Here is a 26,693-nt window from a genome sequence, read left to right as displayed (position 1 = left end):
ATAAGTGGTTTTCAACGCCAGCACAAGTGGGGCAAGTGGTTTGGCAACACTAACACAAGTGCGAAAAGTGGTTTTGCAACACTAACTCAAGTGCGATAAGTGGCTTTGCAACACTAACTCAAGTGCGATAAGTGGTTTTGCAACGCTAACACAAGTGCGAAAAGTGGTTTTCAACGCCAGCACAAGTGTGGAAAGTGGTTTTGCAACACCAACACAAGTGCGAAAAGTGGTTTTCAACATCAGCACAAGTGCGGAAAGTGGTTTAGCAATACTAACCCAAGTGTCGAAATTGGTTTTGCAACACTAACACAAGTGCGAAAAGTGGTTTTCAACGCAAGCACAAGTGTGAAAAGTGGTTTTCAACGCCAGCACAAGTGCGGTAAGTGGTTTAGCAATACTAACCCAAGTGTCGAAATTGGTTTTGCAACACTAACACAAGTGCGAAAAGTGGTTTGGCAACACTATCATAAGTGCGAAAAGTGGGTTTGCAACACTAACATAAGTGAGAAAAGTAGTTTTCCACGCTAACACAAGTCCGAAAAGTGGTTTTGCAACAATAACACAAGTGCGAAAAGTGGCTTTAAACAATAAAAGGAGCGCGAAAAGGGGTTTTCAACACAAGCACAAGTGCGGAAAATGGTTTTCAACGCCAGGTAAAGTGCGGAAAGTGGTTTGGCAACACTAACACAAGTGCGAAAAGTCGTTTTCAGCACTAGCACAAATGCGAAAAGTGATTTTCAATGCCAGCCCAAGTGCGAAAAGTGGTTTTCAACGCCAGCACAAGTGCGAAAAGTGGTTTTTAACACTAGCACAAATGCGAAAAGTGGTTTTCAATGCCAGCATAAGTGCGGAAAATGGTTTAGCAATACTAACCCAAGTGTCGAAATTGGTTTTGCAACACTAACACAAGTGCGAAAAGTGGTTTTCAACGCCAGCACAAGTGCGGAAAGAGGGTTTGCAACACTAACACAAGTGAGATAAGTGGTTTTCAACGTCAGCACAAGTGCGGAAAGTGGTTTGGCAACACTAACACAAGTGCGAAAAGTGGTTTTGCAACACTAACTCAAGTGCGATTAGTGGCTTTGCAACACTAACTCAAGTGCGATAAGTGGTTTTGCAACGCTAACACAAGTGCGAAAAGTGGTTTTCAACGCCAGCACAAGTGTGGAAAGTGGTTTTGCAACACTAACACAAGTGCTAAAAGTGGTTTTCCACACACTAACACAAGTGCGAAAAGTGGTTTTGAACAATAACAACAGCGTGAAAAGAGGATATCAACACTAGCACGAGTGCGGAAAATGGTTTTGCAACACTAACACAAGTGCGAAAAGTGGTTTGGCAACACAAGCAAAAGTGCAAATAGTCGTTTTCAATGCTAGCACAAGTGCGAAAAGTGGTTTTGCAAAAGTGCGAAAAGTGGTTTTCAACACCAGCACAAGTGTGAAAAGTGGTTTTCATCGCCAGCACAAGTGCGGAAAGTGGTTTAGCAATACGAACCCAAGTGTCGAAATTGGGTTTGCAACATTAACACAAGTGCGAAAAGTGATTTTGAACAATAACAAGAGCGTGAAAAGTGGTTATCAACACTAGCACGAGTGAGGAAAATGGTTTTGCAACACAAGTGCGAAAGTGTGGTTTGGCAACACTAACATAAGTGCGAAAAGTGTATTTGCAACAAGAGCGCAGGTGCGGAAAGTGGATTTGCAAAACCAACACAAGTGCGAAAAGTGATTTTCAACGCTCAAACAAGTGCGAAAAGTGGGTTTGCAACACTAACACAAGTGCGAAAAGTGGTTTGGTAACACAAGCAAAAGTGCAAATAGTCGTTTTCAATGCCAGCACAAGTGCGAAAAGTGGTTTTTTTACGCCAGCACAAGTGCGGAAAATGGTTTTGCAACATTAACACAAGTGCGAAAAGTGGTTTTGCAACACTAACACAAGTGAGATAAGTGGTTTTCAACGCCAGCACAAGTGGGGCAAGTGGTTTGGCAACACTAACACAAGTGCGAAAAGTGGTTTTGCAACACTAACTAAAGTGCGATAAGTGGCTTTGCAACACTAACTCAAGTGCAACGCTAACACAAGTGCGAAAAGTGGTTTTCAACGCCAGCACAAGTGTGGAAAGTGGTTTTGCAACACTAACACAAGTGAGATAAGTGGTTTTCAACGTCAGCACAAGTGCGGAAAGTGGTTTTGCAACACCAACACAAGTGCGAAAAGTGGTTTTCAACATCAGCACAAGTGCGGAAAGTGGTTTAGCAATACTAACCCAAGTGTCGAAATTGGTTTTGCAACACTAACACAAGTGCGAAAAGTGGTTTTCAACGCCAGCACAAGTGTGAAAAGTGGTTTTCAACGCCAGCACAAGTGCGGAAAGTGGTTTAGCAATACTAACCCAAGTGTCGAAATTGGTTTTGCAACACCAACACAAGTGCGAAAAGTGGTTTTCAACGCCAGCACAAGTGCGGAAAGAGGTTTTGCAACACTAACACGAGTGCGAAAAGTGGTTTTCAACACCAGCACAAGTGTGAAAAGTGGTTTTCAACGCCAGCACAAGTGCAGAAAGTGGTTTAGCAATACTAACCCAAGTGTCGAAATTGGTTTTCAACGCCAGCACAAGTGCGGAAAGAGGTTTTGCAACACTAACACGAGTGCGAAAAGAGGTTTTCAACGCCAGCACAAGTGTGAAAAGTGGTTTTCAACGCCAGCACAAGTGCGGAAAGTGGTTTAGCAATTCTAATCCAAGTGTCGAAATTGGTTTTGCAACACTAACATAAGTGCGAAAAGTGGTTTTCAACGCCAGCAGAAGTGCGGAAAATGGTTTGGCAACACTAACACAAGTGAGATAAGTGGTTTTCCAACACTAACACAAGTGCGAAAAGTGGTTTTGAACAATAACAAGAGCGTGAAAAGAGGATATCAACACTAGCACCAGTGCGGAAAATGGTTTTGCAACACTAACACAAGTGCGAAAAGTGGTTTGGCAATACAAGCAAAAGTGCAAATAGTCGTTTTCAATGCTAGCACAAGTGCGGAAAGAGGTTTTGCAACACTTGCAAAAGTGCGAAAAGTGGTTTTCAACACCAGCACAAGTGCGGAAAGTCGTTTAGCATTACTAACCCAAGTGTCGAAATTGATTTTGATTGTTGAAATGAAGATCAAATAGCTGCTGTATGTTGAAATATGTTGAAAAAGTCAAAACTTTACATGGGGTGTACTTACTTTTTCACGTGACTGTACGGCACACGGCACACGTTCTTACCTGAATGCTTAACCCCACTTTTCGCTTCGTGAACGCAGGGTAAAAAGCTTCACGAACAGCCATGATATTTCTTGGGCAGATCATATTTCAAGGTTGGCCTCTAAACCCAGCCGTCGGCTGGTGCCATGTTAAAGTGTTCCATTACCAATCAGCTTGCTATCACTTCGTGAGCGCTCTCCAGGAAACCTAGACACAAACAAACGAACCTTGAAGCTGGACACAAACAAACAAACAAACAAACCTTGGTTTGAACACAAACTTGCAAGTTCTGGGGTGTATTCCATCACCAATCAGCTAGTTATCGCTTGCCAAGCCAGCCATTCCTTATCAACCGTTTCTATGGAGTACTTGCTTGATTGCTTGAGGCACTTGGCGAGCGCTCTACAATAAACTTAACCTATAATAATAGCTTCGTTTCATACTTGGGATAACTGCTTTGATTTTAAAACCCGCAACACTCCGCCATGCGCACGAGTTAGTCCATTTATTAATAAGGGGTTGTTGTGTGATCGTACAATACATTGAAGTGTGGATTTGCGAAACAATATTGTGATGTACTGTGTTAACATTATTAACTATAACGGCATTCAGTCGCTCAGTAGAAAGCATACCTCCGCCTGGTTGGCCATATTACTCAATGGTGAAGAATCACTTAAAAAATTATACTAGCTGGATCCGAATCTTCATCAAAATTGAAGATTCTTCCTTGTCATACATACACAACCTGTCCACCAAGTTTCGTCCAAATCCATCCATAACTTTTTGAGATATCTTGCTATGTATCGTTTTTAGCCCTATTTCCCAATGGTGAAGAATCCATTAAAAAATTAAATAATTCTCATATCCAAATCCATGTTCCGATCTTCACCAAACTCGAATTGTCCTTGTCAGACACCCAACCTGTCCACCAAGTTTCGTCCAAATCCGTCCACAACTTTTTGAGATATCCTGCCATGTATCGTTTTTGGCCCTATCTCCCAATGGTGAAGAATCACTTAAAACATTCTACTAGCCGGATCCGAATCCAGATATTCACCAAAATCTAATAATTTCGTCCTTGTCACATACGCTACATCTCTGCCAAATTTCGTCCAAATTCGTCCACAACTTTTTGAGATATCTTGTTCAAAAAGGGACAAACAGGGGAGAAAACATAACCTCCATCCACCTTTGTTGGCGGAGGTAATTATACAATTTTGTGATTATCGTTGCATTTTATACAATAAACATAGTTATTATTCCACGTAACCTGTTTTCTCTGGTAATACTAACCTCAACAACAATTTTGTACTAGTTCTGTGGAGTTCAACATCAGGAAAAACATGTTTGTAATCAATTAATGAAGAATGAATTTTCAGAATTATTGGAATCTCCCGCGATGAAGCTATCTCTGAGGGCCTTTCACTCACTCACCGCAGGCAGGTAGGTGGTCTTTCTGTCTTCTACCGACTCCTCTCCGGCCTTGCACCCCCAGCTCTCTCTGTGCTCTGTCCCCCAAATATTCCTACAGGTCGCACAAGATCTGCCAGCAACCCTCTGATGGTTAAACTGCCGAAATCTCGGCTCTCCGCTCACCTTCACTCTTTCATTCCTCTTTTCTCCCGCCTCTGGAACAAACTCCCTCACTCCCTTCAATCCCACTCCTCCCTCCAGGTCTTTAAAACAGCTGTTCACCACCATCTCTTATCTTCCCCCATCCAAAACCTTGATCTTTTCTACCCCCGCTAATTCACCCCAGATCCACCTTGTTTGAAATTCCAACTTCTTTCCTGGAAGTCCTGGCAGTGTCCATATGTTTTATACCTCTCCCACTGCCCCCTTCCCACGCCCCCCCCCCCCCCCAAAGCCCTCGCCCTCTCTCAGATCTCTCGATGTCTCCATGTCTCTCGGTCCCTGCTCTCAAATGTTGTGTTTGTGTCCTTCCCCCTCTCTCCCCATCTTGTCTACCGCTCCCTATGTTATATGTTTTATGTGTCCGTTTGTCTTTCTGTGTGATTAATGTTCGCTCTTTCACGAGCCTCGATATTGTATACAAAAAAAAAAAAAAAAAAAAAAAAAAAAAATGACATTTGCAACCGTACCCACCCCTACGGGTGAGCTTCAATTGTGAGGCCCAAATATAAAGGCAAAATATCAGAAATTGAAGGCTTTTTTTATTTTAAACAATTTATATAAACATTCGTTAAATCATATCACACGCAAATCATCAAAATCTAAACAGTATTTGTAGTATCAAACAGTATCAAACAGTATCAAACAGTATCAAACAGATACTAAACAGTATCAAAACTCCCTCACTCCCTTCAATCCCACTCCTCCCTCCAGGTCTTTAAAACAGCTGTTCACCACCATCTCTTATCTTACCCCATCCAAAACCTTGATCTTTTCTACCCCCGTTAAGTCACCCCAGATCCACCTTGTTTGAAATTCCAACTTCTTTCCTGGAAGTCCTGGCAGTGTCCATATGTTTTATACCTCTCCCACCCCCCCCCTTCCCATGCCCCCCCTTCCCATGCCCCCCCCCCCCAAAGCCCTCTCCCTCTCACAGATCTCTCGATGTCTCCATGTCTCTTGGTCCCTGCTCTCAAATGTTGTGTTTGTGTCCTTCCCCCTCTCTCCCCATCTTGTCTACCGCTCCCGATGTTATATGTTTTATGTGTCGGTTTGTCTTTCTGTGTGATTAATGTACGCTCTTTCACGAGCCTCGAACTTGTGTACAAAAAAAAAAAAAAAAATAAATAAATCTGTGAATATTATTCCATTGTGTTTGGGAAAATTGGAAAAGTTGGGAAAATTGGGGGAAAATTGGAAAAACAATATAGCCTATTTTACTCCAGGGGGTCCCAGGATTATCCACCCAAAATTTCGTTGCGATCGGTTCAGCCGTTTTGCGGTACCTGGGAACGGACAGACAGACGGACATTTGGTGAATTTATAGTAAGATGACGATGCTTTCTTTCCTTGAGATGGAGTATTCCCTTTGTGTTGTCACCACTCACAAGTGAATTGATACGATTTGTCAAGCAAATTGGGACCTCAACCTCGGTGTCGTCTCAAATGATTGTGAAACACGATATCCTATGCAAACACGGTATCCTATGCAACCCACGATATCCTATGCAACACACGGTATCCTATGCAACCCACGATATCCTATGCAAACACGATATCCTATGCAACACACGGTATCCTATGCAACCCACGATATCCTATGCAAACACGGTATCCTATGCAAACACGGTATCCTATGCAACCCACGATATCCTATGCAAACACGGTATCCTATGCAACCCACGATATCTTATGGGTTGCATGACTCCCATGGCTGTCCTGCCCGGGGCGCTCATTGAACTTTGGGCCGATGAGCATCGAGATTAAGAGAAACAGGTAGAACGAGAATAAAGGAGTTGTACAAATATTTTGTTCTTCACGTCACCAGCTGCCCAGGGTTGATTTGTCATCGAGTGTTCAGTTTTCGAATCGGTACGTGTTGTTCACGAAGCGCGACGTCTTATTAACTTTTTGACTGAAGCGAGGTGATGGAACATTGACGAGAGCACATGCCGCCATCATGGACACCTAGGAGCATTGCTTTTCGTCGAGAATCGCAACCTTCTGTTCAATTGGGATCAATTCGGAGCAGGATGGTTTCCAGTCGGTTCTTCGGAACTTGTGTCACGGTTTTTGTCTTTATCTGCGCTCTACATCTAGTATTTTCCGTTCTTTTCTACTTGGACGTTTCCATCCAGGTACAGAAGTTATTCTCCTTCCGCAGAAAGACGAACGACTCTCAGTCTCAGCAACTACTCCAAACTACTCCCAACGTGTTGTGGACCTCCAAAGGCCCCACATCTCAGACTCCCTTGAGAAACAACACCGAACTGTGTCCAGCCGAACCTCCGAATCTTGGTGGGTTGTTTTTGTTATTTTGTTGTTTCTTTTGGAATTGCAATTCCTGGTTGAATAACAATGTGAGTTTTACGCTGGTGGGATACCTAAAGGGGGGCACACGATAAACACCACCCGGAGACGTCCAGGGAAGTCTGGAGACCGTGGAGACACGTTTTTAACAAATGAAGGAGATGACCATGGGGAGATGGATGGGAATGCAGCGCCAAAGAATGTGTTTTGGCAAAGTTTGGCAAACCCAAAAACTGTTTGTGTACACACTATTTCGTCTCCGGGTGGTGCTCGTGTCTTTATTTCATTTCCCCACACGTTTAACAACTGCAATGCGATGCGCTCTACGATCCCTTAACCCAAATCAACTTTCAAAATTCAAACTGTGGATTTGAGCTTAACAGCACTTCCGACTGCAGACAAAGTGTCTCTGGACTTCTCTGAGCGTCTCTGGGTGGTGTTCAGAATGACTCCTAAAAGGTATGCACACAAGCCTCTGAAGTATATTGGGTGTTATGCACACAAACCTCTGAAGTATCTTGGGTGGTATGCACAGAAGCCTCTGAAGAATATTGGGTGTTATGCACACAAACCTCTGAAGTAAATTGGGTGGTAGGCACACAAGCCTCTGAAGTATATTGGGTGGTATGCACACAAACCTCTGAAGTATATTGGTAGGTATGCACACAAACTTCTGAAGTATCTTGGGTGGTATGCACACAAACCTCTGAAGTATATTGGTAGGTATGCACACAAACTTCTGAAGTATCTTGGTAGTTATGCACACAAACCTCTGAAATATATTGGGTGGTATGCACACAAGCCTCTGAAGTATCTTGGGTGGTATGCACACAAACCTCTGAAGTATCTTGGGTGGTATGCACACAAACCTCAAGTATCTTGGGTGGTATGCACAGAAGCATCTGAAGTATCTTGGGTGGTATGCACACAAGCCTCTGAAGTATCTTGGGTGGTATACACACAAGCCTCTGAAGTATCTTGGGTGGTATGCACACAAACCTCTGAATTATCTTGGGTGGTATGCACACAAACCTCTGAATTATCTTGGGTGGTATGCACAGAAACCTCTGAAGTATCTTGGGTGGTATGCACACAAACCTCTGAATTATCTTGGGTGGTATGCACACAAACCTCTGAATTATCTTGGGTGGTATGCACACAAACCTCTGAATTATCTTAGGTGGTATGCACACAAACCTCTGAAATATCTTGGGTGGTATGCACACAAACCTCTGAAGTATCTTGGGTGATATGCACACAAGCCTCTGAAGTATCTTGGGTGGTATGCACACAAGCCTCTGAAGAATCTTGGGTGGTATGCACACAAACCTCTAAAGTATCTTGGGTGGTATGCACACAAACCTCTGAAGTATATTGGGTGGTATGCACACAAACCTCTGAAGTAAATTGGGTGGTAGGCACACAAGCCTCTGAAGTATATTGGGTGGTATGCACACAAACCTCTGAAGTATATTGGTAGGTATGCACACAAACTTCTGAAGTATCTTGGGTGGTATGCACACAAACCTCTGAAGTATCTTGGGTGGTATGCACACAAACCTCAAGTATCTTGGGTGGTATGCACAGAAGCATCTGAAGTATCTTGGGTGGTATGCACACAAGCCTCTGAAGTATCTTGGGTGGTATACACACAAGCCTCTGAAGTATCTTGGGTGGTATGCACACAAACCTCTGAATTATCTTGGGTGGTATGCACACAAACCTCTGAATTATCTTGGGTGGTATGCACAGAAACCTCTGAAGTATCTTGGGTGGTATGCACACAAACCTCTGAATTATCTTGGGTGGTATGCACACAAACCTCTGAATTATCTTGGGTGGTATGCACACAAACCTCTGAATTATCTTAGGTGGTATGCACACAAACCTCTGAAATATCTTGGGTGGTATGCACACAAACCTCTGAAGTATCTTGGGTGATATGCACACAAGCCTCTGAAGTATCTTGGGTGGTATGCACACAAGCCTCTGAAGAATCTTGGGTGGTATGCACACAAACCTCTAAAGTATCTTGGGTGGTATGCACACAAACCTCTGAATTATCTTGGGTGGTATGCACACAAACCTCTGAATTATCTTGGGTGGTATGCACACAAACCTCTGAATTATCTTAGGTGGTATGCACACAAACCTCTGAAATATCTTGGGTGGTATGCACACAAACCTCTGAAGTATCTTGGGTGATATGCACACAAGCCTCTGAAGTATCTTGGGTGGTATGCACACAAGCCTCTGAAGAATCTTGGGTGGTATGCACACAAACCTCTAAAGTATCTTGGGTGGTATGCACACAAACCTCTGAAGTATATTGGGTGGTATGCACACAAACCTCTGAAGAATCTTGGGTGGTATGCACACAAACCTCTGAAGTATCTTGGGTGGTATGCACACAAACCTCTGAAGTATCTTGGGTGATATGCACACAAGCCTCTGAATTATCTTGGGTGGTATGCACACAAACCTCTGAAGTATCTTGGGTGGTATGCACACAAACCTCTGAAGTATCTTGGGTGGTATGCACACAAGCCTCTGAAGTATCTTGGGTGGTATGCACACAAGCCTCTGAAGTATCTTGGGTGGTATGCACACAAGCCTCCGAAGTATCTTGGGTGGTATGCACACAAACCTCTGAAGTATCTTGGGTGGTATGCACACAAACCTCTGAAGTATCTTGGGTGGTATGCACACAAACCTCTGAAGTATCTTGGGTGGTATGCACACAAACCTCTGAAGTATCTTGGGTGGTATGCAGACAAACCTCTGAATTATCTTGGGTGGTATGCACACAAACCTCTGAAGTATCTTGGGTGGTATGCAGACAAACCTCTGAATTATCTTGGGTGGTATGCACACAAACCTCTGAAGTATCTTGGGTGGTATGCACACAAACCTCTGAAGTATCTTGGGTGGTATGCACACAAGCCTCTGAATTATCTTGGGTGGTATGCACACAAACCTCTGAATTATCTTGGGTGGTATGCACACAAGCCTCTGAAGTATCTTGGGTGGTATGCACACAAGCCTCTGAAGAATCTTGGGTGGTATGCACACAAACCTCTAAAGTATCTTGGGTGGTATGCACACAAACCTCTGAAGTATATTGGGTGGTATGCACACAAACCTCTGAAGTATATTGGGTGGTATGCACACAAGCCTCTGAAGAATCTTGGGTGGTATGCACACAAACCCCTGAAGTATCTTGGGTGGTATGCACACAAGCCTCTGAAAGATCTTGGGTGGTATGCACACAAACCTCTGAAGTATCTTGGGTGGTATGCAGACAAACCTCTGAATTATCTTGGGTGGTATGCACACAAACCTCTGAAGTATCTTGGGTGGTATGCAGACAAACCTCTGAATTATCTTTGGTGGTATGCACACAAACCTCTGAAGTATCTCTGAAGTATCTTGGGTGGTATGCACACAAGCCTCTGAAGTATCTTGGGTGGTATGCACACAAGCCCCTGAAGTATCTTGGGTAGTATGCACACAAGCCTCTGAAGAATCTTGGGTAGTATGCACACAAGCCTCTGAAGTATCTTGGGTGGTATGCAGACAAACCTCTGAATTATCTTTGGTAGTATGCACACAAACCTCTGAAGTATCTTGGGTGGTATGCAGACAAACCTCTGAATTATCTTTGGTGGTATGCACACAAACCTCTGAAGTATCTCTGAAGTATCTTGGGTGGTATGCACACAAGCCTCTGAAGTATCTTGGGTAGTATGCACACAAGCCTCTGAAGTATCTTGGGTGGTATGCACACAAACCTCTGAAGTATCTTGGGTGGTATGCACACAAGCCCCTGAAGTATCTTGGGTGGTATGCACACAAGCCCCTGAAGTATCTTGGGTGGTAAGTACACAAACCTCTGAATTATCTTGGGTGGTATGCACACAAACCTCTGAATTATCTTGGGTGGTATGCACACAAACCTCTGAATTTTCTTGGGTGGTATGCACACAAATCTCTGAAGTATCTTGGGTGGTATGCACACAAACCTCTGAGGTATATTGGGTGGTATGCACACAAGCCTCTGAAGTATCTTGGTAGGTATGCACACAACCTCTGAAGTATCTTGGTAGGTATGCACACAAACCTCTGAGGTATATTGGGTGGTATGCACACAAGCCTCTGAAGTATCTTTGGTGGTATGCACACAAGCCTCTGAAGTATCTTGGGTGGTATGCACACAACCTCTGAAGTATCTTGGGTGGTATGCACACAAGCCTCTGAAGTGTCTTGGGTGGTATGCACACAAGCCTCTGAAGTATCTTGGGTGGTATGCACTCCAGCCTCTGAAGTATCTTGGGTGGTGTGCACACAACCTCTGAAGTATATTGGGTGGTATGCACACAAACCTCTGAAGAATCTTGGGTGGTATGCACACAAGCCTCTGAAGTATCTTGGGTGGTATGCACACAAGCCTCTGAAGTATCTTTGGTGGTATGCACACAAACCTCTGAAGTATCTTTGGTGGTGTGCACACAAGCCTCTGAAGTATCTTTGGTGGTATGCACACAAACCTCTGAAGTATCTTTGGTGGTATGCACACAAGCCTCTGAAGTATCTTTGGTGGTATGCACACAAACCTCTGAAGTATCTTTGGTGGTGTGCACACAAGCCTCTGAAGTATCTTGGGTAGTATGCACACAAACCTCTGAAGTATCTTGGGTGGTATGCACACAAACCTCTGAAGTATCTTGGGTGGTATGCACACAAACCTCTGAAGTATCTTGGGTGGTATGCACACAAGCCTCTGAAGTATATTGGGTGGTATGCACACAAACCTCTGAAGTATCTTGGGTAGTATGCACACAAACCTCTGAAGTATCTTGGGTAGTATGCACACAAACCTCTGAAGTATCTTGGGTAGTATGCACACAAACCTCTGAAGTATCTTGGGTAGTATGCACACAAACCTCTGAAGTATCTTGGGTAGTATGCACACAAACCTCTGAAGTATCTTGGGTAGTATGCACACAAACCTCTGAAGTATCTTGGGTGGTATGCACACAAGCCTCTGAAGTATCTTGGGTAGTATGCACACAAACCTCTGAAGTATCTTGGGTAGTATGCACACAAACCTCTGAAGTATCTTGGGTAGTATGCACACAAACCTCTGAAGTATCTTGGGTAGTATGCACACAAACCTCTGAAGTATCTTGGGTAGTATGCACACAAACCTCTGAAGTATCTTGGGTGGTATGCACACAAACCTCTGAAGTATCTTGGGTGGTATGCACACAAACCTCTGAAGTATCTTGGGTGGTATGCACACAAGCCTCTGAAGTATCTTTGGTGGGTTCCAGTCTCTGCCCACTTATAAATTTTCATCCTTGTGTTTCACAAGGTCGGGTGAGGAATCAATGTGCACCGTCCCTTGGATGCATGTCAAACCGGGTGTCCCATCCGTTCACGTTAGTTGGTGCGGGTTAAATATCCCATGATGAGTTAGCTTCGCAAACACAAGGCGAGTTATCGCTGGCACTCTGCAGTGTTGTCGTCGAGCCAGGCAGTCCTGAGTCCGAGTCCTTGACATTCCGAGTCCTGTCGCGAAAGTGTAGCCTATTGTGAAGTGGAAAAAAATGGTGAATTTATTTGTGCTTATGTATTATGTAAACTAGTGAGTCTCTGGTAATATTACCTAAATCTATGTGTGCCCTTACCCCAAAATTCATAACAATATAAATGAGGAAATAAAATATCAAAACGGACTAACAGTGTAACTTGGTATAGTCTAGTAGGAAGACTAGGTCCCCCTGCACCCCCCGGAGATATACTTCTAATCAGTGTTTCTAGATTGGAAAAAATGTGTAGAAAATGACTAGCTATGGCCCCAAGCTGAAAAAATGTCCCACATACCATTTTTATGCAAATTACTGCTGCAAATTTTATGCAAAATTATGCAAATTTTATGCAAATTTTTGATGAGGAGTAGAGTTGAGGGGTCTTTGAGGGCTTCATCGAGGTGCTCTCGGTTGCAAGACTGGGTCATTCTGAGAAGCACAGCAGGGTCAGAGATCATGATGTTCTCCTCCTCAGTGAATCTCTCCATCAACAGCCTCTCCATTGCCTCACACACTGTTTTGAGGCAAAAGAGGGACTTTGCGTAGGCCTTTCCACTGAGAACACCTTTGAGAGATCCACTTGTTACTAGTTGTGCCTCAAAGAGAATCTCTGCATATCCAGAACCACGCATCTTGTGTCCAGTGAGCATCCCGATGTAGTTCATGGATGTGTGGAAGGGTCCAATCGTTACTACATGACTAGCAAATTCATTTGGCCAGCGCCAGATGATGGGAAGGGCTTTCATGCAGACACCCAGATCAAATGTATTCAGGACCCATCTCTGACCCACCTCAGCAGTTGCTGCCTCGGAACGCTTCAGTAGCTCACAAACAACTGCGTTGTCTGTGATCGGTCTGTGCCTGGTGCCTGCATGGCATGGCAATGGCCTGCAGCCTGTGCCTGGGCTAGGGGGTTTCACCTCTGCAACTGGTTCTCCCCCACCCAGCAAATCAACAGTCGACTACTGCACGCCTATCCACCAACCGATCACAGACAACGCAGTTGTTCGTGAGCTACTGAAGCGTTCCGAGGCAGCAACTGCTGAGGTGGGTCAGAGATGGGTCCTGAATACATTTGATCTGGGTGTCTGCATGAAAGCCCTTCCCATCATCTGGCGCTGGCCAAATGAATTTGCTAGTCATGTAGTAACGATTGGACCCTTCCACACATCCATGAACTACATCGGGATGCTCACTGGACACAAGATGCGTGGTTCTGGATATGCAGAGATTCTCTTTGAGGCACAACTAGTAACAAGTGGATCTCTCAAAGGTGTTCTCAGTGGAAAGGCCTACGCAAAGTCCCTCTTTTGCCTCAAAACAGTGTGTGAGGCAATGGAGAGGCTGTTGATGGAGAGATTCACTGAGGAGGAGAACATCATGATCTCTGACCCTGCTGTGCTTCTCAGAATGACCCAGTCTTGCAACCGAGAGCACTTCGATGAAGCCCTCAAAGACCCCTCAACTCTACTCCTCATCAAAAATTTGCATAAAATTTGCATAATTTTGCATAAAATTTGCAGCAGTAATTTGCATAAAAATGGTATGTGGGACATCTTTTCAGCTTGGGGCCATAGCTAGTCATTTTCTACACATTTTTTCCAATCTAGAAACACTGATTAGAAGTATATCTCCGGGGGGTGCAGGGGGACCTAGTCTTCCTACTAGACTAGTAGTTTCATCAAGATTTTATTCCATCCCAGCAAAAGTACCTGGTGGTGCTGGGCAACGCAGAGTCACTTTGTGACGGGAATATTAAGAGAGGAAAGGGGGGGGGGAGGGGAAGGCAGCTTGAGGAGAGGGGAAGCAAAGGCAGCAAGAGGGGAGGGAAAGGCAGTGTGAGGAGAGGGGAAGGTAGCGTGAGGGGAAGGGAAGGCAGAGAGAGTTGAGGGGAAGAAAGCAAAGGCAGCGAGAGGAGAGGGGAAGGCAGTGTGAGGAGAGGGGAAGGCAGTGTGAGGAGAGGGGAAGGCAGTGTGAGGAGAGGGGAAGGCAGTGTGAGGAGAGGGGGAGGTAGCGTGAGGGGAGGGGAAGGCAGCATGAGGAGAGGCAGAGGCAGTGTGAGGAGAGGGAAAGGCAGAGTGAGGAGAGGGGAAGGTAGCGTGAGGGGAGGGGAAGGCAGAGAGAGTTGAGGGGAAGAAAGCAAAGGCAGCGAGAGGAGAGGGGAAGGCAGTGTGAGGAGAGGGGAAGGCAGTGTGAGGAGAGGGGAAGGCAGTGTGAGGAGAGGGGAAGGCAGCGTGAGGGGACGGGAAGGCAGCATGAGGAGAGGCAGAGGCAGAGTGAGGAGAGGGAAAGGCAGAGTGAGGAGAGGGGAAGGCAGTGTGAGGAGAGGGGAAGGCAGAGAGAGAGTTGAGGGGAAGAAAGCAAAGGCAGCAAGAGGAGAGGGGAAGGCAGTGTGAGGAGAGGGGAAGGCAGCATAAGGGGAGGCAAAGGCAGTGTGAGGAGAGGTGAAGGCAGCGTGAGGGGAGGCAAAGGCAGTGTGAGGTGAGGGGACGCAGTGTGAGGAGGGGCAAAGACAGTGTGAGGAGAGAGGAAGGTAGCGTGAGGGGAGGCAGAGGCAGTGTGAGGAGAGGGGAAGGCAGCGTGAGGGGAGGCAAAGACAGTGTGAGGAGAGGGGAAGGTAGTGTGAGGGGAGGCAGAGGCAGTGTGAGGAGAGGTGAATGTAGCGTGAGGGGAGGGGAAGGCAGCATGAGGAGAGGCAGAGGCAGTGTGAGGAGAGGGGAAGGCAGTGTGAGGAGAGGGGAAGGCAGTGTGAGGAGGGGCAAAGGCAGTGTGAGGAGAGGGGAAGGCAGCATGAGGAGAGGCTGAGGCAGTGTGAGGAGAGGGGAAGGCAGCGTGAGGGGAGGCAAAGACAGTGTGAGGAGAGGGGAAGGTAGCGTAAGGGGAGGCAGAGGCTGTGTGAGGAGAGGGGAAGGCAGCGTGAGGGGAGGCAAAGACAGTGTGAGGAGAGGGGAAGGTAGCGTGAGGGGAGGCAGAGGCAGTGTGAGGAGAGGGGAAGGCAGCATGAGTGGAGGCAAAGGCAGTGTGAGGAGAGTGGAAGGTAGCGTGAGGAGAGGCAAAGGCAGTGTGAGGAGAGGAAAAGGCAGCGTGAGGTGAAGCGAAAGTAGTGTGAGGAGAGGACAAGGCAGCGTGAGGTGAAGCGAAAGTAGTGTGAGGAGAGGAGAAGGCAGCGTGAGGTGAAACGAAAGTAGTGTGAGGAGAGGAGAAGGCAGCGTGAGGGGAGGCAAAGGCAGTGTGAGGAGAGGAGAAGGCAGCATGAAGGGAGGCAAAGGCAGTGTGAGGAGAGGAGAAGGCAGCGTGAGGGGAGGCAGAGGCAGTGTGAGGAGAGGGGAAGGTAGCGTGAGGGGAGGCAAAGGCAGTGTGAGGAGAGTTGAAGGCAGCGTGAGGGGAGGCAAAGGCAGTGTGAGGAGAGGGGAAGGCAGCGTGAGGGGAGGCAAAGGCAGTGTGAGGAGAGGGGAAGGCAGCGTGAGGGAAGGCAAAGGCAGTGTGAGGAGAGGGGAAGGCAGTGTGAGGAGAGGCAAAGGCAGTGTGAGGCGAGGGGAAGGCAGCATGAGGGGAGGCAAAGGCAGTGTGAGGAGAGGGGAAGGCAGTGAGAGTGGAGGCAAAGGCAGTGTGAGGACACGGGAATGCAGCTTGAGGGGAGGCATAGGCAGTGTGAGGAGAGGGGAAGGCAGCGTGAGGGGAGGGAAAGGCAGTGTGAGGAGAGGGGAAGGCAGCTTGAGGGGAGGCATAGGCAGTGTGAGGAGAGGGGAAGGCAGCATGAGTGGAGGCAAAGGCAGTGTGAGGAGAGTGGAAGGTAGCGTGAGAAGAGGCAAAGGCAGTGTGAGGAGAGGAAAAGGCAGCGTGAGGTGAAGCGAAAGTAGTGTGAGGAGAGGACAAGGCAGCGTGAGGTGAAGCGAAAGTAGTGTGAGGAGAGGAGAAGGCAGCGTGAGGTGAAACGAAAGTAGTGTGAGGAGAGGAGAAGGCAGCGTGAGGGGAGGCAAAGGCAGTGTGAGGAGAGGAGAAGGCAGCGTGAAGGGAGGCAAAGGCAGTGTGAGGAGAGGAGAAGGCAGCGTGAGGGGAGGCAGAGGCAGTGTGAGGAGAGGGGAAGGTAGCGTGAGGGGAGGCAAAGGCAGTGTGAGGAGAGTTGAAGGCAGCGTGAGGGGAGGCAAAGGCAGTGTGAGGAGAGGGGAAGGCAGCGTGAGGGGAGGCAAAGGCAGTGTGAGGAGAGGGGAAGGCAGCATGAGGGAAGGCAAAGGCAGTGTGAGGAGAGGGGAAGGCAGTGTGAGGAGAGGCAAAGGCAGTGTGAGGCGAGGGGAAGGCAGTGAGAGTGGAGGCAAAGGCAGTGTGAGGACACGGGAATGCAGCTTGAGGGGAGGCATAGGCAGTGTGAGGAGAGGGGAAGGCAGCGTGAGGGGAGGGAAAGGCAGTGTGAGGAGAGGGGAAGGCAGCTTGAGGGGAGGCATAGGCAGTGTGAGGAGAGGGGAAGGCAGCGTGAGGGGAGGCAAAGGCAGTGTGAGGAGAGGGGAAGGCAGCTTGAGGGGAGGCAAAGGCAGTGTGAGGAGAGGGGAAGGCAGCATGAGGGGAGGCAAAGGCAGTGTGAGGAGAGGGGAAGGCAGCTTGAGGGGAAGCAAAGGCAGTGTGAGGAGAGTGGAAGGCAGCGTGAGGTGAAGCGAAAGTAGTGTGAGGAGAGAAGGCAGCACCATGGAATATGAGGGTTTGGTAAACTTAACAGGCACAAAATACCAAAATAATTGATAAAGGATAAAATTAATTATAAATGTGTAACTGCCCCCGGGCGTCTCCGGTCATTCCTGTAAAACATGACAGCAAACTACCCGTCATTTTCAAACAGCACGTACCATTTAAAAAGAGATGATAACATGGACTCCTCCTCATCACCTTGACCATCGTCCTGTCCATCTCATCATGTGCTACATGCCCATCCTCCCATCTCCCGCCACAAGTACCTCTGCCAGAGATAAGTCGCCCGTTTGTGTCGCTCACCCCGGCTGTGCTCGTGACTGGAGAGGCACCTTAGATTTTATGAGATTTATTTTGCCTCCTTGTTTACGCTATTGTATATACCCGGTGTGTACCCCGGTTTAGAATAGGTACACCGTATCCCTGCGTGTCGTAAGAGGCGACTAAAAGGGTTGGCGTCAGGAAGGGCATCCGGCCAGAAAAACATTGCCTCAAAAAGAGAACCATGACAATTACGACTACATATGGGCAGGGTACAGCCTGAAGTACCCCGTGGGGGACCCCACGCCCTCTCGTCAAAACTCAAGGTGGGGAACCCAATTGAAGCAAGGGTGTAAATCATTCCATTTATGACGTTGAAACGTCTGATGCTCGACGTGGAGATCGGTTTCTGAGGTTTGGGACATTGAATGTAGGGACAATGACAGGGAGATCAGGAGAAGTGGTGGAAGTATTGGTCAGAAGAAGAGTGGACATATGTTGTGTGCAGGAGACGAGATGGAAGGGAAGTGGTGTGAGAATGGTGAAGGGTAGGCAGGGACAGAAATACAAGTTTGTGTGGCAAGAGTGCCCGGAGGGCGTGAATGGTGTTGGTGTCCTGTTTTCTGAGGAGTTTGTAGACAGTGTGGTGAGTGTGACTAGAGTGAGTGAAAGGTTGATGATGGTGAAAATGATGATTGGAAAGATCTTGGTGAACATGATCTCGGGATATGCTCCGCAGGTTGGTCGGAGCGATGAAGAGAAGGACAAGTTCTGGTGTGCGATAGAGAAGCTGATGGAAAACGTGAAAGATGCGGAAGTTGTTGTGGTAGGTGGAGACCTAAATGGACATGTGGGAAGGAGTATGGATGGTTTTGAGGGAGTTTGAAAGGATTTTGGAATTTGCTGATGGAGCTGATTTGTTGATTTGTAATACTCAGTTCCAGAAAGAGGATAATAAGCTTGTTACATACACGTCAGGTGGGTCGACGACAACCGTTGACTACCTGCTGGTGCGTAGGCGAGATAGGGGGCACCTCCGGCACACAAAGGTGATCCCGGGGGAGGAGGCTGTTTGAGAGCACCACTTGGTTGTCTGCGACACAAGGGTGAAAGGTGCGAGGAGAGCTCGGCGGGTGAAGTACCAACCGAGAATGAAGGTGTGGAGGTTGAAAGAGGTGACAGTGAGGGAGGCATTAAAAGAGAGGCTGAGTATGGTGGTGGATGATGTGGTTGAGCTTGAGAGTGGTTGGATGTCAATGAAAGATAGTCTGTTGGGAGCCGTTGGTGAGGTATGTGGATGGACAAAAGGACCACCGAGGCACTCGGAAACATGGTGGTGGGATGATGAAGTTGGAAAGAAGATTGACGAGAAGAGGAAGAAGTTCAAGGAGTGGCAGAAGGCGAAGGGTACGGGAGCAGAAAAGGCAGAGCATGAAAGTTATAAGGCAGCCAAGAAGGCTGCAAAGAAAGAGGTAGCAAAGGCACAGGAGGCATGTAGTAAAATGTTCGGAGAACGCTTGGATTCAGAAGAGGGTCAGAGAGCGGTATTCAGGATTGCAAAGCAGATAGCGAAAGAGAGGTGTGATGTGATGGGGGTGAGTTGCTTGAAGGATGAAGTGGGACAAATCGTTGTGGATGCAGATGGAATTAAAGGAAGATGGAAGAGATATATGGAAATACTGTTGGATGCAGAGAATGAATGGGATGGCAACATAGAGAGTAACCCAGTTTTAGGACCGGCAGAGAAGATAACTGAGAAGGAAGTTGAGGAAGCGATAAAAGCAATGAAGAGTAGAAAAGCGGGAGGGCCGACGGGAGTTGTGGGAGATATGTTGAAGGCAGCGGGAAATTGGGGTGTGAAGAGAATGTCAGAGATCTGCAATCTGGTGTAGTGCAGCGGCATAGCAAAAATTTAAGAAGAATTGTGCATTTTGTGATGGAAGCACCAAATTTGGCACAATGATAGAATGTTATATTTAGAACATTTTCAGATATGGAACCACTTTGAAATTCACCCAAGGTCGCCGCCATATTGGATTTCAAAATGGCGGCTTTAAAAATCTGTAACCCTTAGGGGGGGTGGCGGAAACAAATCCTACAGGCACAATTATTGCCCCATTCACCCTATATCTTTTCTAACATCAGTAGACACATTACAGCGGCGATTCTGAGCTCAAGGGAACATCTAGGGGTCTGGGGAGTGAAAAATTTGAAAATTTCGGCCAAAAATACCCCTAAAAGAGGTCATTTGGTGTCAAATTTCAGGGAGGGTTGTGTATTGTCCTGTAGATAAAACATGCTGGTCCGTTGATTAACCCCTAATTAAACGACTTTTTTGTTTGTTTGCTCCATCCAGGTTTCAATCATGTCGAAGCAGTTCAAGTTAGTTCATGTTACCAAGCATGTAACTTCAACGCCAAAGACGCCACTGGACTGGGAACTCTGTGTTCTGTGTCAAGTTGATATAGGAGAGTCCCTACAGTGTCCTGCTGTCACGAAAATAACTGATGCAGGTGCTGGATACAAGACACTTGAAGACAATCTATCAGCATTCAATAAACTAGGCAAGCTGCCACAAGACGTGGACTTGCAACGACTGGATGAAGGCCAAGGGATAGCTGCCACTCTAGCTGCCCACCAAGCCAAGTGGCACAAGTCATGCAGGGTGAAATATAACACTACCAAGCTACAGCGGGTACAGAAGAGAAGTCATTCAGAGGGAAGCCCTATCCCCAGTACAATCACAGATAAGTACAAGCTTACTAGGTCTCAGGCAGCTTGTGTTGATAGCATATGCGACAATTTGTGCTTCTTCTGCCAGCAAGAGCTTGGTTTGGAGTTTCATCAAGCAGCGACATTGGAACTAGATAAACACGTTCGCAAGGCTGCAGAGTTTCTTCAGGATACCACTTTGTTAGCCCAACTGAGTGCTGGGGACATGGTCGCAAGAGAGGCCAAGTACCATAAGAAATGTTTGACATCCCTATACAACCGCGTGAGGGCAGCAAAAAAGCTTGCTGAGCAAAGCCAGAGCACGGTAGATGTCATTTCAGCAATAGTCCTTGCTGAACTGGTAACGTACATAGAGGAAACTGCTAAAGAAGAAGACACTGCTCCTGTATTCAAGATGGCAGACCTCACCAAGCTCTACACAATGAGAATGGAACAGTTCGGAGTTGTGCTGGAAACACGAGTCCATACAACCAGACTCAAGGAGCGTATCCTGGCACACTTCCCTGACCTGCAGGAGCACAGGCAGGGAAGAGATGTCCTGCTGGTGTTTCAGGAAGACATTGGCAGTGCATTAGCCAAGGCATGTCAACATGATATTGACAGTGATGTTGTGCACCTGGCACGAGCTGCAGGGATTATAAGGAAGGATATGTTCCAGTCATCTCAGCCTTTCAATGGGTCCTTCTCAAACAAATGTCAAGAAGAGTCTGTGCCACAACTGCTGCTGACAATGGTCTCCATGATTTTAGAGGGCGCAGGCATCAAAGATCAGGCATGTCAGTCATCGGCATCGGCGTCTGTGACAATAGCTCAACTTCTCAAATACAACAGTGTGAAGCATGAGAGGAGAGGTGCAGGCACAGACGTACGACACAGCATTAGTCAAGAGACTCCTTTGCCAATATATCTTGGCTTGATGCTTCATGCCCATACGAGAAAGAGGGAACTGGTTGACACATTATCTGGACTAGGGATCAGCATTGCCTATGATAGAGTGCTACGGATCTCTGCAGAGCTGGGGAACGGGGTCTGTCAGCGCTTTCGGGCGGAGAAGGTGGTCTGTCCCCCAAAGCTCCGCGGTGGAGTGTTCACCACATCAGCTGTGGATAATATAGACCACAATCCCAGTTCCACGACAGCACACGACTCCTTCCACGGAACTGGTATTTCATTGATACAACATCCAGACTATGACAATCAAGGCACAGACCGAGGTATTGTCATCATCGGGGGTGTCTCAAATGTCAAGACTGTGGAGGACCTTCCACGGTATTACACAGATGTACAACCAGTTAGTTCACTTGCCAAAAGCCACCCTGTACCAGCTGGAACCCAGGCGTCGCTGCAGAGGAATCCTGCACAAGCTGAACTGGATAAAGAGAAGAGGTGGCTCCAGACTGTGAAGGATGCATGTGACAGTGGTGACACACAGAATCCAGGAAACATTTCTTGGGCTGCACATCACGCAGAGAACCAATCGGCCAAGGATACTAGTATCACAGTCACACCCACTGCCTTGCTTCCCCTCTTCCATGACCAAGCCCACTCAGTGGCAATGATCCGCCATGCCATGGATGTCGTGAAAGCAGCGATCAATGAGCTAAACCCTGGACAGATACCCGTCGTCACACTGGACCAACCACTTTATGCAATCGCCAAGCAGGTGCAATGGAACTGGCCAGACACACATGGTGAAGATCTCTTTGTGGTCATGCTGGGTGGTCTACACACAGAGATGGCAGCTTTGAAGACAGCAGGAGACTGGCTGCAAGACAGCGGTTGGACACAGGCATTGGTTCAGGCAGAGATAGCAACAGCTGGCACAGCAGACTCCTTCTTGCGTGCAGCTCACGTCAGCCGTACAAGACGCAACACCAAGTAACTGTTGCTGCCCTACACATACTGCAGCATCGTGCATATGACATATACAACGAAAGAGCAACTGCAAGAGATGAGGAACCATTGCAGTTCGAGGCATGGTGTGACCAGAGAGCAGCGGCATGTCCACAGTTTCAGTACTGGGCCACTGTACTTAACCTGGAGCTCTGTATACTCCTCTACATACGTTCACTGAGAGAGTCCAACTTCACGCTGTACATGGACACCCTACCAGAGCTAGCTGCATGGTTCGCTGCATTGGGCCATATCCACTATGCTCGCTGGTTACCAGTCCACATCAGGGACATGGTTGGCATTGCAGAGAAACACCCAGATGTTGCTGCCAAGTTCCATGCGGGGCACTTCACATCCAAGAAGACTAGGCATGCTTTCTCCGCCATCTCCCTAGACCAGGCTCATGAACAAAACAATGCCACGGTCAAAGGCGATGGCGGGGCAGTGGGCCTAACTGAAAATCCAAGTGCCCTTCGACGGTGGATGGTGGCTGGCCCCGAAGTTGCTCGGGTCATCACAGAATTTGAGACCTCACAGCAACTGCGCCAAAGGGGAGAGCACACCCACCACCATGAGCAAACCGACAGTGTGCAGAAGAAGTTCGTCCAAGATGTCCGTGCACTGACAACAGTCATCGAAGAGATGGGCAGCCCCTTTGAAGAAGAAAGCACAGATTTGCTGGTCCTGGGCACACTGGAGATCTTGGGCCCAGCTGTTGTAGATACTGTGCGTACAGCTTTACAGATTGGGAGAGATCAGTTCCATTCATTTGAGAAGGAACGTCTGGCAGACAGATCCAAGCCACTCAATGATGTCATCAAACGCAACAAACTCCCGTTGTTTTCATCCATCAAGGTCAAAGCTGCCCAGAAGAGCAAACAACAAGTAGCCTCTGCAAAGAGTGATTCAGAGCTCTTCTCCAGACTATACATCGCATGCCAAACCAGAGATGGGGGTCTCGAGCAGTTCTTCAAACATGAGAACAGCGCACATCCGCCAGCACTCTCGCAAAATGGACAGCCCCGCTTTGGTTCCAAAGCTGACTTGTTGCAGCCCTTAGAACAGCTTGTCGAAACAAAGTCCAATATCCAATATGGCGTCAGTAAATCAACTTCTAAGTAGAACCATTCAATTCCTTGACCTCAAGTTTGTACATCCAGACACTAAAATCAAGGCTGTAGCTGGTATAGAACCAGAAATATTTGTAATTAAAGATTTTTAAGCCGCCATTTTGAAATCCAATATGGCGGCCACATTGGGGTGAATTCCAAAGTGGTTCCATATCTGAAAATGTTCTCCATATAATATTCTATCATTCTGCCAAATTTGGTGCTTCCATCACAAAATGCACAATTGGTTTGCTATGCCGCTGCACTAGTGGTGAAAGAAGGCCGCATTCCAGTGGCTTGGGAACAAAGTACCCTCGTCTCTCTATACAAGGGGAAAGGTGACCCTCTGGACTGTGGCTTGTATCGAGCGATAAAGTTATTGGAGCATGGAATGAAGGTATTGGAAAGTGTGTTGGAGAGGAGGATAAGGAAGAAAGTGAAGATTGACGAAATGCAGTTTGGATTTATGCCAGGAAGAGGAACGACAGACGTGCTTTTTATTGTGAGGCAGTTGCAGGAGAAGTATATGGAGAAGAGGAAGAAGTTGTTTCTTGGGTTTGTTGATCTGGAGAAAGCATTCGATAGGGTTCCACATGAAGTAGTGACATGGGCATTGTGGAAGTTAGGAGTGGAGGAATGGTTGATCAGAGTAGTGATGGCAATGTACAAAAGAGGGTGCACAGCTGTAAGGATGAAGGACAGGAACAGTGGTGAGTTTGAGGTGAAGGTGGGAGTGCATCAGGGGTCGGTACTAAGTCCACTACTATTTATAGCTGTGATGGAGGTGCTGGCTCAGAACGTAAAGGAGGGTTTACTGTGGGAGTTGTTGTATGCAGATGATATGGTGTTGATTGCAGAAAGTATGGATGGACTGAAGGAGAAGATGAACAAGTGGAAGGAATGTATGGAGACAAAAGGTCTGAAGGTGAATATCGGAAAAACGAAGGTGATGGCAAGTGGTAAAGCATGTGGTGAGGTGGAAAGAACTGGGAAGTGGCCGTGTGCTGTGTGCAGGAAGGGTGTCAGAGTGAATTCCATTCAATTTACAATGTGCGCTGAATGGGTTCATCAAAAATGTAGTGGTTTGAGAGGGTCATTAACCAGTGTGGCAGCTACTGTTCTGAGTAACAGGCAAGCTGAGTTCAAGTGGTGCTCAGCCCTCAGGGGTGTCGTATCCGCCCTCCAGACACCAAATGTCGTGTTCAGAGTGGTGAACACCACCCCGTGAACGGATGGCTTATACCGCCATAAATGCCTGTTACAAATGCGGGCAAGTGTAAGGTGTGCACACAGGGAGCTGCAGATGGAGGAAATGTTGAGTTGGATCTTGGAGATGGCGTGAAGCTGGAAGGTGTGAAAACATTTTGTTACCTTGGAGATATGCTGAATGGAGAAGGTGGATCAGACTCGGCAACAGTTGCTCGAGTGAGATGTGCCTGGAAGAAGTTTCGGGAACTGAGTGGCATGCTGACGAGTAGGGGAGTGTCATTGAAGCTGAAGGGAAAGGTGCATGCTGCATGTGTGAGAAGTGTTATGATTTATGGGAGCGAGACATGGGTAATGAACGTAGAGCAGCAACGAAGGCTGGAAAGGGTGGAAATGCGAATGGTTCGGTGGATGGGTGGAAATGCGAATGGTTCGGTGGATGTGTGGAGTATCGTTGAGAGAGAGGAAGACAAATGATGAATTGCGAAAGATGATGGGAATAGAGCCTGTGATGGATGCTGTGAAGAGAAACAGGTTGAGATGGTTTGGTCACGTGTTGAGGAAGGATGAAAGTGACTGGTTGAAAAGTGTGATGGGAATGAATGTAGAAGGAAGTATGTAGAAGGAATTTTAGAAGGAAGGACGGGGAAGACCGAGAAAGACTTGGCTAAAGATGGTCGAAGAAGAAATGCGGGCAAGGGCGTTAACAAGGGGAGATGCAGAAAATAGGGCAAAATGGAGAACATTGTCATGGGGACCGCAAGGCTAACCCCCGCGCTTGCAGGGAAAATGGCCTTAAAATGCCTGTTGTTGTTTTTGTTTGTTTGCGCTATTGTATATGCGGTTGTTATTAATTTTATTTTCTCTGCTTGTTATTTGTTCGGGAATAAACCCGTTTGGTTATAAAAGCTGTAAGTGTAAGGTCCGCGTGATTCTCCTCAGCCGTTCGCGCGAGCTTATACCGCCATAATTAGGAACGCCTCGGAGATATAGCCTGTCTCGGTCAATCCGTTCACGGGGTGTTCACCACTCTGAACACGGCATTTGGTGTCTGGAGGGCAGATACGACACCCCCTGAGGGCTGAGCACCACTTGAACTCAGCTTTGGGAAATTCGAAAGGTAGATTATTCCGATCACCTCTGTCTCTGAGGGAAGGATGATTGTAGTACTTCAGGATCTCTAAATTTATAGTTAATTGGTGTCAGGGAAGCGCAGCATATCATTGTTAATTAAAAGAGATTTAAAAAATAATTAATTAAGCGCACGCGGGAAGAAGCCGCTGCACAAAATGGCGAATGTCCGAGATATGGCGGATCTGTGAGGAAGCAACGAGGAGGCTCGGGTAGGAACCTCCCCCATTCCTGAGCGATCGAGCCAGGAACTGGGTGCCATGTCCAATTAAGTGATGTTTCAATTATTAATGGCACATATGAATAAAAATAGTGAACAAATGAGGGGAGATATTAATAAAATGAATGAAAAAAGTGAACGAATGAGGAATGAAATTAACCCCAAAGTGAACGAATGAGGAATTAAATAATGCCCAAAGTGGACGAATGAAATGTTTGGGATGAAAAGTGATTTGGGCGTGAATATTGGAGGAAAAAAACATGGAAGTATTATATAGAATGATGTGGGAGCACGGATTGATGGCATTGGAAGGATATATGGGGTACAGGAGGGGAGATGTTTGATGGAAAATGGCCCGGATGGAAATCACGCCGCGGTGAATGCCGCTTTGCTCCTGTGGTAAGAGACTGTCCACGTGATGAGAAAGGTAGAACTACAGAGTTCAGAGGGGGATAGGTTCGTCTCCGTGGTGTGTGGTTCCACGCTCACAGATGCGCGGCTGGACCCGGCGGGGTTCTTCTGGCATTGCACGGAACCGACTGGGCAATGCGGCTCCAGCTCCGAGGTACATGCAGGCAGCCGAACTTGAGGAGCGGCAGGCGAGCCACTTCAGAGTGTGAGCGAGGTCGGGTTGCTGGGGAGCGAGGTCGGGTTGCTAGGGAGCGAGGTCCGTTTTCTGGGGAGCG

At 47.2% G+C, this 26,693-nt stretch overlaps 1 long non-coding RNA gene across 1 annotated transcript; it reads left to right on the top strand.

The window, feature by feature from the left end:
- The first annotated feature begins 6,665 nt into the window (after nt 1-6,665).
- Nucleotides 6,666-18,535, top strand: LOC144889383 (uncharacterized). Its single transcript, XR_013621719.1, has 3 exons — nt 6,666-6,745; nt 7,012-7,171; nt 18,455-18,535. It is a non-coding gene; the product is annotated as an uncharacterized LOC144889383 (long non-coding RNA).
- The last annotated feature ends 8,158 nt before the right edge of the window (nt 18,536-26,693 follow it).

The sequence above is a fragment of the Myxine glutinosa genome, unplaced genomic scaffold (genome assembly GCF_964187855.1).
Source record: "Myxine glutinosa unplaced genomic scaffold, kmMyxGlut1.1 SCAFFOLD_3369, whole genome shotgun sequence".
NCBI classification, from domain to species: Eukaryota; Metazoa; Chordata; class Myxini; order Myxiniformes; family Myxinidae; genus Myxine; species Myxine glutinosa.
The sequence above is the reverse complement of the archived record's forward strand: the minus strand, read 5'-3'. Positions and strand labels throughout refer to the sequence as shown.